The sequence below is a fragment of the Glycine soja genome, chromosome 3 (genome assembly GCF_004193775.1).
Source record: "Glycine soja cultivar W05 chromosome 3, ASM419377v2, whole genome shotgun sequence".
Lineage (NCBI taxonomy): Eukaryota > Viridiplantae > Streptophyta > Magnoliopsida > Fabales > Fabaceae > Glycine > Glycine soja.
In genome coordinates, this window is record NC_041004.1 from 23,506,513 (window position 1) to 23,519,066 (window position 12,554).

The window sequence follows — 12,554 nt, forward strand, 5'->3', positions numbered from 1 at the left end:
AGTACCTGTTAAAATGCAGTAACTAGGAAGTGATCTTAGGTCGTTTCCCAACGAGCAATGATAAACCAAATGTTCATAACAGATAGTAGGAAAATAGTAACGAATTGGGGGGGGGGGGGTGTTTGCTTTTGTAAATTAAACAACGAATAAATGTGAATTATAAAATATCAGAATTAAAACACGTTGCTTTCCCTTGATTCACAAGCAAGTCTCTTATTCTAGGTTACAAGAGATTATCCTTTATCAGTTCAACCACTTAATCCAACCCTAAATTAAATTACTAAGCGAAATTTAACATAAGGCATTCATTATGTGATTAAGCAACACATACACCAATTAATCATAAACGATCATTAAGCATGAACGTAATTAAGCGCAGAGACAATTAATCAAGCACTAAGCATGCATGAATTAATAGCAACAAATTCAGAGCAATTAGTGAAGAGGAAAAACTGAATAGAATTTAACAGTAGTAATAGAACCTCAAAGAGAACTGTGCTTGATCCTTAAGAGAAAGAAACGCTGGAGACTTAGTCTTCCATTAATCAAGAGAGAATGAAATTATAGATTGAAGAACGAAATTTTATTGCTAAAACGAAAAGTCAAAACTAGAATTGCAAAATGAAAAAGTGTCTAAGAAAAGCCTAAAACTAAAAATAAAATTGGAGAGAGAGAAGAGAGAGAGAGAGGGGAAAGAGAGAGAGGGCCTAAACTAGAACCTTGGTGCTGTTATATAGTTTTCCAGCCCCAAAGCTTACAAATCTGTTTGAAATCCAAGCCCATAAATAAAATAAAATCAAATGTAGATAAGATAAGATCTAGATGAAATAATATCTAGATGAGATCAAATCTAAATACTATCTAGATAGGATAAAGATAAGATAAGATCTAATTTTGTAGAATAAAATAGTCTGCCCTCTTCAAGTCCAAGCCCAATTTTGGATTCAAGCCCAATGCTTCATTAATTCCTGAAATTAGATTAAAAACATCAAATTAGATGAATGGACCCAAATAATAAAACTGCCTAATTAATTTCACAATTAAGACTAATCAGTAATTAAAATGGTGCAAAAAGGGTTAAGAAATAGGAGAAAATAATGGCACATCACAACCTCATAAGATTCCCTATCCAATAACACTAGCACAATGGATAACAGTCATATATAAAACTAATTGAAATTTCAAAGTACAATGCATTAAGACTAATTGAAATTTCAATTCTAATTATAGAATAACACTAAAAATAGTTATATATAAAAGTACATCTAAATTCCTGTAAAAAAACTACATCTAAATTTTATCCTTTGTTTGTCCTTAGTTTTTCAAGATTAAATAGTTTGTGGACTCAAGTAATAAAGACTTTATAAATCACATCCATTTCCAATATTTAATTTTTTTAGTTGAACCCACCAATTTGAGTTCAAAATAAACTATGTTCATATGTAGCAAAAGTCAGAGAAAATGAGACCAAAGAGAATCCAGACATATTTGAATTGAAACTTGAATCATATGGTTTCTAAATTGTTATGTACAAGGCTGAAGTATTTATAGTGTGGCAGTTAAACTAATAGACATAAGTTTGTGCTTGTCTCATTCATTCCACTTCTTTACATACTAATACTAATTTATTATAACAGAATGCAATCTATTGTAATCAAATTTTCTAACAGCTAAGTGGAATTACTCTAACAACTTAGTGGAATTGCTCTAACTGCTTGAGCCTAGTGGCTCACTGCAACTAATTGGTGAATCTGACTTTGGCACCTCAGACATACTCCTGGAGGTAATTGGGCTTCCTTGTGACTCTTCTTGGCCTGTTATTATTATTGTTAGCTTCTATTATATGGCCCGTGGTGTGGTCTTGCGTATCTGTGTTGTTACTGCTATCAACTACTAGTTGAAACCATGGATACGTGTAGTCCCAAATTGTTGTCTTCCTTATTTCTTGAAGCTTACGATATTCAGGTTCATTAGTTAGCACCTTATGTCCAGCTGAACTAAGCCATCCTTGTAAGTGTCTTCTATACCATTCATTGTTGTAGCTACCAAGTTCAATTTTGTATTTGAATATTAAGAGAGGGTGACTCCTCCTAATGTTCATATACTCATGATGATTGTGTTTTGCATTTGCTACATGGTCTATGATGCAATCCTATCCCGCAAGGGCATCGGGTAGAAGACTCCAAGTAGATTGGGCTAGATATCCAAGGGAAGGTCCTAGGGTTCTCATGAGCCTTAGGGTATATTTTGAGCCCATGGGCTAAGTATGAGCCCGCTTATCTTTGTAAATATTAGAATAGGTTTTTCCTTCGTTCGGGCCTTGTATTTTGGCCATTCTAGTAGTATAGGATTTTAGCCTTGTATTTTGGGGCATTTTGAGTAGTCTTTTTAGTAAGGACTTTTTTTTGTATTTTCATATTTTTTTGTCATGGGGGTGAGCTTAGCTATTATAGGGGGGTGTGTAGCTAAGCTCTAGCTTTTCATCTCAAGGAGGTGAGCTTAGCTATTAGAGAGGTATGTGTAGCTAATCTCTAGCTTCTTTAGGAATCTTCTTAAGGAAGCTTCTCAAGGAGGTGAGCTTAGTTATGAGAGGGGTGTGTGTAGCTAAGCTCTAGCTTCTCAAGGAAGTTTTCTCAAAGAAGCTTCTCAAGGAAGTTTTCTCAAGAAAGCTTCTCAAGGAAGCTACCTAGTCTATAAATAGAAGCATGTGTAACACTAGTTGTAACTTTGATGAATGAGAGTCTTGTGAGACACAACTCAAAGTTCAACTTCTCTCCCTTTTTCTTCCTTCAATTTCGTGCTCCCCCCTCTCTTTCTCTCCCTCTTTCTTTTCCTCCATTGAAGCATCCTCTCCAAGCTTCTTATCCAAGGCTCATCTTGGTGGTGAAGCTCCTTCTTCCATGGCTTATTCCTTAATGGATGGCGCCTCCTCTCACCTCTTTTCCTTTGTCTTCCGCTGCATCTCCATGGTGGAAAATCACCATTAAAGGACCCCATTGAAGCTCAAAGATCCAGCCTCCATTGAAGCCCCACAAGCAAGCTTCCATCAGTGTATGATGTCCACAATTTTTGAACTACAAGTTACTTATCTACTATTCTCTGGTGCAATTATTCTAAAGAAGAACAAATTAGATTGCAAGAATTTCAGCAGAGAAATTTTACTTTTGTTATAAAGTGAGTTATCTATTAACATGTCGGCAGTGTTCCTTTTCTTATAAAATTGATAAACTTTGTACTTTAGATTCTCCCTTGAAGAGTATGTGTTGTTGGCAAGGACTGCATCAGCATGTGTTGTGTGCATAATGGTTATTTTAAATGCAGGAAGCTTCTCCCTAAATGATTTCATTTCCTTCAAACTATCACTTGGTTGCACATAAATAATATCCCATCCTAATGTTACTTTAAAATAGAACACGAGGCTGTGATGTAGATGGCACAATTCAAGCAAATAGATGATATCAGATTATGGCCAAATTACTGCCAAATGCTTAGGTACCTGTACAAGTTGTTGCCTTTCCTTGAGTGCAACACATTATAGTTGCCTAGCCTTTCTAGATACCAACACAATACCAGTAGCACAAGTACAATATGCACCTTAGGGTAGCCAAAAAATTGGCCAGACCAAGTACAACACTAAAACAAATCCAGACTAATTATGAACCATGAAATTAACTATTGTTGTTTATTGTCTATTAATTCAAACAATGTTGTACCATTTGGTTCAATACACATTACAACAACAAAATAAATTGGTCCATACCATAGTTAGGGAGGAAAAATTGAGTCAATAGTTTATATTTAAAGATACTACATTTACCCAAGAGCTCTTTGCCTACAACCTATGTGAGATATCTAAAAAAGTATCAGTTGTGTATCACCTGTGTGAATTGGTTGTATTAGCTGTGTCAAAAAACTTACAAAAGGCTAGAAAAAGTACATACTACATACTAGTGCTAAAAAAAGTTACAAAAGGCTAGAAAAGTACATACTACATATGACATACTAGCTTGTATCAGTTGTGTCAATTGGTTGCTTCACTTGCTGGTATGAAGGGAAATGTTTATATTTACACTTTGAGTACATACTACATAAGGCTAGAAAAAGTACTTAGAGTACATCATGAAAGATACATAGATGCACTTCAAACCTAAAAGCTAGTCAAGGGCTTTTCATTTGCATTGCATTGCATTGACACTAGTGCTAAAACTAGGCTAGCTACCTGGCTAGGCCAAAGAACCCAAATCCCACCCATACTATTCAGAATTTCAGGACCGATCAACACCCAAATACCAGGCTAGCTTCTGTCAATATTGATTCTTCATTGGACAGACCATTACCAAAGCTGCCTTCACTAAACCTTCTTGGCTCTGAGCTATATGATACAAATGAAGCAATTTATGTTCTTTGTTGTTTAGCTGAGATTCCCATTGACTTAGTGGCTGTATTCACAAGAGGACAATGCATGTAAACAAGGCAAAGTTAGAAAAATACTTAGTTAAGAAAAATTCTGATTGTATCTTAATTGTTTTTTATTGTCGAGATTATTAGCTATGATTGATTTATGTTGTTTTGTCTTTGTGATGAAAAGCTGTATTCTGTGTTTTTACTGCAGCATTGTAACCCACTGTTGTTCAGTATAAGCCAGCATCAGTACAAGACTAGCCACAACCAGTCTTTGCTTGAAAAGCAAAAGTAAGCCTTGTAACCTTCAGTCTTTTCTTGCATTGGCTATGTGGCAATTTAATTTGAACTGGTAGACTGCTACACATGTTGTTAGTTAGAGGGAATCATTATTTATGCCAGTAAAGAATTGTGTAGTTTGTATGCATTGCACTTGGCTAATTGTAGGGATCTGCACTCAGAAATAATAGACCGAAGCTCAGAAACATTAGCTTTGGGGTCACTAATTGTATCCATTATACTGTGCCAATGTGTATAAAAAATAACATGAGTCATACCACCCTTTAAATTTATATTCAGCCCCCTTCAATAAAACAAACATGCCAATTGTCGCAACCTACCCTTCGGTGGGAGGGCAACGCGAGACTCGCGGGATGCGTGTTCCACGAAAGGAATACGCGCGGAGTCGCCACCAACGTTTATTTGAGGAAAACGTCGGAAAAACCGGAAAAGACGCGATCTACGAACTTTTAAGTGAAAGGTTCGGGAGTTGTATTTACGCACGGGGAAGGTATTAGCACCCCACACGTCCGTCCCAAGGGACGGCAGCCTTTAATCGAATGTGCAAACATGACTTTGATTTTTATGTTCCCTTTTATGTTCTTATATCCTTTATACCCTTTTTAGATTTTTTCCTTTTTTGTGGTCGACAAGGGTGTTTCCCTTTGCTCCTACGTATTCCTCAATTTGGGATGAGAAAATCAGACCTACGTAGTTCTTTCGGAACAAAGTGTTTTGTTAAGTTGTTTTTGTCTTTTTTGCAAAATATGTTTTTATTGAACAAAAGGTCATTTAAGGTGTTGAACCATTAAACGGTCTTTTGATTTTGAAAGGGGAGAAACGTTAAGGCGTTGGACCATTAACGATCTCTTGTTTTTGAAAGGAGAGAAACGTTAAGGCATTTGGACCATTAACGATCTCTTGTTTTTTTTTGAAAGAAGAGAAACGTTAAGGTATTGGACCATTAACGATCTCTTGGGGTGGTCGACAAAAGCGGGGCTTTTGCTCCTACGTATCCTTAATGAGGAACTCAGACCTACGTAGTTCTTTCTTATCAAGCGATTCTTTACTTAAGTGGTGATCATTTTAAGGCGTTGGACCTTAAAAATGATCCATTTTACTTAGTGAGAAATTGAAATGACAAACTTCAAAAGCCTATTTTTATGGACGAGCTTGACTAGGCGAGTTGATTTTAGCCTTAGTTTCACTTTAGTTATTAATCAGTTCGATTAAGAATGAGAAATCCCAAAGAGAAAACGTCCGATTGATTTTCCGCTTTATTTTACTAAAAGATGTTTTTTGATTATTTATATTATTTTTTACCTCTTTTTGATTTCCAACGTGGTTACGGCACGACCGAACGGTCGGAATTTATTTTAACCGAAGTTAATGGATAATACAATTCAAACGTTCGGTGGAAATTTATTTTATTTTTAAGTTAAGCGAGAAATGACTTAAGTAAAATGGCTTAAGCACGTCAACAGGGGGTATAAAAAGTAAACAAAACGAGAATAAAAATGCACGAAACACAATGTGGACCACTACGGGTACATAGAATGAATCGAAAAGCTTGGTTCGAGGTACTTACCCGTTGAAGATCAAAGAACGATGAAGAACGAATGAAGAACGTCGAAGAACGGTTGAAAGCTTTGCGAGATTCCTCACGGAAAACGTTACGGAAACGTTTCGGAAGCGCCTCGGCTTAGATTTTCTTCACGGAAACAATTTTTCCAAGCAAATTCGAAAGAGAGAGAAGTGCCTAAGGGGCTGGACCCCTTCCTTCTTGCTTTCCTCCCCTATTTATAGCAAAATAGGGGAGGTGGTTGCCGCCCAGCTCGCCCAGGCGAGCAGGGTTGCTTCCTCCAGAAGCAACCGCCTTCTGGAGGAATCTTCTGGAGGGCCCAAATGGGCCTGGGTGCTATTTGCACCCCCATTTTTACTAAGTACACCCCCCTCTGCTATTTTTTGGTGATTCTTTTTTCGTAAAGTTACGGAAACTTACGAATTTCGTAACGATACTTGTTTTCTTTCCGTAATGTTACGGAACCTTGCGGATTACATAATCATCCCCTTTTTGACTTACGGAATGTTACGGAACCTCACTTAATTATGCAACGATGCTTCCATTTGATTTCCGGTGTGTCACGGAAACTTACGGATTGTGCATCAATATTTTTTTGGTTTTTCGGCATGTCCTGGAATTTCACAAATTGCCTAATGATGGGTGCCAGGCACCTCACGAGGACCAAAGAATGGTCGCACGTCATCGAGCAAAGGTCCCCGGACGAAATTAGGGTATGACAGTTGCCCCTCTTTACTTGTCTTTTATTGGAGATAAAAGGAAAGTAAAGATAAGACACTAATTTCGTTCCTCTCGATTTGGCGAGAGTCGCGGGTGACCATAAAATCTCCACATGCAAATGACTTGTTGTTCCCAAAATTTCACAAATTGCCTAATGATGGGTGCCAAGCACCTCACAAGGACCAAAGAATGGTCGCATGTCATCAAGCAAAGGTCCCCGAAAATTAGCGTATGACACTAGTTTGGCTCCTCCCGGTTGACGAGAGTCGCGGGCGACCATGAAATTTCCGCATGTAAATGACTTGTTGTTCCCGGAGGAACAAAAGGTGCAGAAGACTATGTCAGTCTCTGCATGCTATCAAGCGTTCTGTCTTACAGATAGCAAAAGAATGTTTATACGGATAACCACTCGGGTATTTCCGCGTATCATCGGGCCCGCCGCCTCTGGATGATACAAGGGTGCAGAATGACCAAACTTGGTCTCTGCTTGTCATCGGGCCCGCCGCCTCTGGATGACAAAAGGGTGCGGATAACCGTAAGGTATCTCCGCGTATCATCGGGCCCGCCGCCTCTGGATGATACAAGGGTGCAGAACGACCAAACTTGGTCTCTGCTTGTCATCGGGCCCGCCGCCTCTGGATGACAAAAGGGTGCGAATAACCGTAAGGTATCTCCGCGTATCATGGGTGCAGAATGACCAAACTTGGTCTCTGCTTGTCATCGGGCCCGCCGCCTCTGGATGACAAAAAGATGCGGATAACCGTAAGGTATCTCCGCGTATCATGGGTGCAGAATGACCAAACTTGGTCTCTGCTTGTCATCGGGCCCGCCGCCTCTGGATGACAAAAAGGTGCGGATAACCGTAAGGTATCTCCGCGTATCATGGGTGCAGAATGACCAAACTTGGTCTCTGCTTGTCATCAGGCCCGCCGCCTCTGGATGACAAAAAGGTGCGGATAACCGTAAGGTATCTCCGCGTATCATGGGTGCAGAATGACCAAACTTGGTCTCTGCTTGTCATCGGGCCCGCCGCCTCTGGATGACAAAAAGATGCGGATAACCGTAAGGTATCTCCGCGTATCATGGGTGCAGAATGACCAAACTTGGTCTCTGCTTGTCATCGGGCCCGCCGCCTCTGGATGACAAAAAGGTGCGGATAACCGTAAGGTATCTCCGCGTATCATGGGTGCAGAATGACCAAACTTGGTCTCTGCTTGTCATCGGGCCCGCCGCCTCTGGATGACAAAAAGGTGCGGATAACCGTAAGGTATCTCCGCGTATCATGGGTGCAGAATGACCAAACTTGGTCTCTGCTTGTCATCGGGCCCGCCGCCTCTGGATGACAAAAAGGTGCGGATAACCGTAAGGTATCTCCGCGTATCATGGGTGCAGAATGACCAAACTTGGTCTCTGCTTGTCATCGGGCCCGCCGCCTCTGGATGACAAAAAGGTGCGGATAACCGTAAGGTATCTCCGCGTATCATGGGTGCAGAATGACCAAACTTGGTCTCTGCTTGTCATCGGGCCCGCCGCCTCTGGATGACAAAAGGGTGCGAATAACCATAAGGTATCTCCGCGTATCATCGGGCCCGCCGCCTCTGGATGATACAAGGGTGCGAATAACCGTAAGGTATCTCCGCGTATCATGGGTGCAGAATGACCAAACTTGGTCTCTGCTTGTCATCGGGCCCGCCGCCTCTGGATGACAAAAAGGTGCGGATAACCGTAAGGTATCTCCGCGTATCATGGGTGCAGAATGACCAAACTTGGTCTTTGCTTGTCATCGGGCCCGCCGCCTCTGGATGACAAAAGGGTGCGAATAACCATAAGGTATTTCCGCGTATCATGGGTGCAGAATGACCAAACTTGGTCGCTGCTTGTCATCGGGCCCGCCGCCTCTGGATGACAAAAAGGGTGCGAATAACCGTAAGGTATCTCCGCGTATCATGGGTGCAGAATGACCAAACTTGGTCTCTGCTTGTCATCGGGCCCGCCGCCTCTGGATGACAAAAAGGGTGCGAATAACCGTAAGGTATCTCCGCGTATCATGGGTGCAGAATGACCAAACTTGGTCTCTGCTTGTCATCGGGCCCGCCGCCTCTGGATGACAAAAAGGTGCGGATAACCGTAAGGTATCTCCGCGTATCATGGGTGCAGAATGACCAAACTTGGTCTCTGCTTGTCATCGGGCCCGCCGCCTCTGGATGACAAAAGGGTGCGGATAACCGTAAGGTATCTCCGCGTATCATGGGTGCTACCAGCTCTTGAGTCATGGCAACAAAAGGCGGTGTGGTCGACAAAAGCGAGGCTCTTGCTCCTACGTATCCTCCCATGAGGAATTCAGACCTACGTAGTTCTGGATAACTTGTGAGACTTGAAAAAGTCTCGGTGTTTTCTCCACTAAAATGCAAACATGCTTTAGCAAAGAGACAAATATTCCAACTGATTTAGAGCAGCATATGCTTTTTTGAGTGAAAAACAATGCGTCTACCGGGGAAGGAGAGTCTGCTGATGAAATCTCCCATAACCATAAATGAGATTTTGGATGTTAGCATTTCGTTTCTAAATGACCATTTAGAGGAAACACTGGGTTCGACAAAAATAGAAGAAATCCACTCAAAGTGTATCAATTTCGCACAGGTAAGTGTTTCATCCTAATTCCGAACCATAGATATGTCATGACTTGACTTTGCAAATTATTTCCTATCAAATCAAAAATTACATGCGTGATCATGGATCAAATAGGACTTCCCTTGGGAATGGGTTCTTTTGGTGGGTTTTTTCTTTCGGCTTTTGTGTGTTTTTGGTTTTTGATTTTCTTGGCTTTTTCTTTTTCTGTTTTTTTTGTTTAGTGCGGGGCGAGAAAAAAAAGGTCGCTAGCGCACGGGATTTTGGTTGGTAATTAAAGGGAGAAGACCATTTTAGGTCGCGGTTTCCTTTCCTTCCCTTTTTGTTCATTTGGTGACAATTCTGTATTGTTCAGATATTGTCCGGTCCAAAGACTTCTCTGCACATTTCTTCTGTTTTCTTTCGATCCTTGATCAGGAGCTTTCTTTCCTCCTTTTCTCTTTTTTCTTTCTCCCATTCTTTGATTGGGAATTTTCTTTCTCTTCTTTTTGCTTTCTCCCACTCTTTGATTGGGAATTTCCTTTCTTTTCTTTTTGCTTTCTCCCACTCTTTGATTGGGAATTTCCTTTCTTTTCTTTTTTTGCTTTCTCTTTGATTGGAAATTTTCCTTCTCTTCCTTTTTGCTTCCGAGGATAAGGATTATGGTGAGTCAGGATTTTGGCTCAAGGTTTGTAGAATGGCTAGACATGATACATGTCGGGGTTTGGTTTGGCTCAGGGATAAAAGGGATGCCTCACATTATTTCCATGACACAAAAATGCAAAAATGACGATTTGGAAACTTTATGCAAAACTGGTCATGCATGCACCTATGCGGACACTCAAGTGTCAAATTTTTTATGGTCATGTGATGCTAGGGCTCAGGATTCATTTCCTCTATTTTAAATCAACCCAATGTTTCCAAAACATGTTCTTTTATCAATTTGTACATTCATCCGAGTCCATTTCGGGCGTCCGGGGAAATTTCACAGCATTCACCCTTCAGGTGTAGACACATTTTCCAAAAATTGGTTATGATCAATGAATTTTTTCAAAGAAAAGTTGGAAATCGTCTCTTTTCAAAAGCATGTCGTTTTTTAGCTAGACAACTTATTTTCTCTTTTTCCACCTTTTCCCTTACTTGCTTTCTTCTTTTTCTTTTTTGTTCTCTTTTCCATTTCATTCATTTCATTTTTTTCTTTTCTATTTTTATTTTTATCATGATCATTTGTTTATTTCTTTTTCTTGTTTGTTTTTTTTTTTTTTTTTTTTTTTTTTTTTTCATGAGGTATTTTGCTACCTAAACATGTGCATATTTTTGTGAGGTATTTTTGCTATATACAATCATATCCAAGGTATCTTGCTACCTAAACATACATATATATATTTTGTGAGGTATCTTTTTGCTACATACATGCATATCTAAAGTATCTTACTACCTAAACATACATATATATATTTTGTGAGGTAGTTGTTTGCTACCTAAATTACATACATGCATATCTAAGGTATTTTTCACTACCTAAACACGCATACATATATTTTGTGAGGTATGACTACCTTCCGAGCTTGTGCTCGTTTTATTTAAATTCCTAGGATCATGAGCAACTAGGTGTGTCTTACTATGAAAAGTGATCAAATAACAAGCACAGATTCAAAAGGTACTAGGTTGCCTCCTAGTAGCGCTTCTTTAACGTCTTTAGCTGGACGCATGATGGCTTGTAGGTCACGGACCTAGTACTTTGCTTACCTTTGGCTTTGGATTTGGTCGCCTGCTGGTCGGCCATGTGTCGTAGGCAACGCTCTAACCTTTTTGCGGATGAGCTGAGGTTAACTCTAGAGGTGGTGGCGGTGTGTCTATTGCCCGCTACCGGCCATCCCAATGCTGTTGTGGTGTTTCGCCCTGCGCCTGCCTGGGGGCGCAGTACTTCTTGATGAAAGCTCGATTAGTAGGGGGCCTGATGCCCTTGCTGGAGGTGACAGGTACTCCGTAGAACTGACAGAGACCCGTAATTAGAGCTTGACAACCCCAAGACCCTGTTGGACTTCTTCGGGTCCACTGGGTGTCTTGCAGGCGCGATCCCTGCAAACAATAGATGAAATCAGAAATCAGTTGAGCGATGTGCATACTTACCTATGATGATGTGACCTTGTCCGGGGGGGTACGAGCACCGTGTAGGACTGATAGAGGCCCGTAACCAGAGCTGGAAACCCCAGGGCCCTGTTGGACTTTTCCGGGTCCACTGGGTGTCTCTTGGGTGCGATCCCTGCAAACAATAGATGGTATCAGAAATCAGTTGAACTATATGCATACTTACCCATGTCGGGACGACACAGACCAACTGATACTTTTGCAGGGGGAGATTGGCATTGCGGTCGCTGGGCAGAATGTTGCTAAGTAGCAATGTCATCTATATCTGTGTAAGAGTGGTCATGTTGGTGCGCATGGTCCGCACTTGTCTCTTTGCAGTGGTACGGGTGAAATCTTGCCCCGGTATGCATAGTAGCTGTGTGATAGCCTCCCTCTCTGGTTGTGCTTGCACAGTTGGTCGCCCTCCAATATCAGGGGGTGGCCCAGGAACCGTCAAAAGGAAACTACAAGCCCCTTAACCGGGAGTGCAAGTCTCGGTTAAGCATTTAAGGGCAGAGGACCTTAAATTCTCTTAAGGTGTGGATGTGGAGCACACTGAAAATGAGGACACATAGCCCTCTAAAGGTGAGGGCGTGCAGCCCTCTCAAGGCGAGGATGTGTAGTCCTCTGGAGGTGAGGGCGTGCAGCCCTCTGATGGCGAGGAGGTGTAGTCCTCTCAAGGTGAGGGCGTGCAGCCCTCTGTTGGCGAGGAGGTGTAGTCCTCTCAACGGTGAGGGTAACTAGTACCCAAGGTGAGGGCGTGTAGCCCTCTCAAGGCGAGGACTTATAGTCCACTGGAGGTGAGGGCGTGCAGCCCTCTGGTGGTGAGGACGTG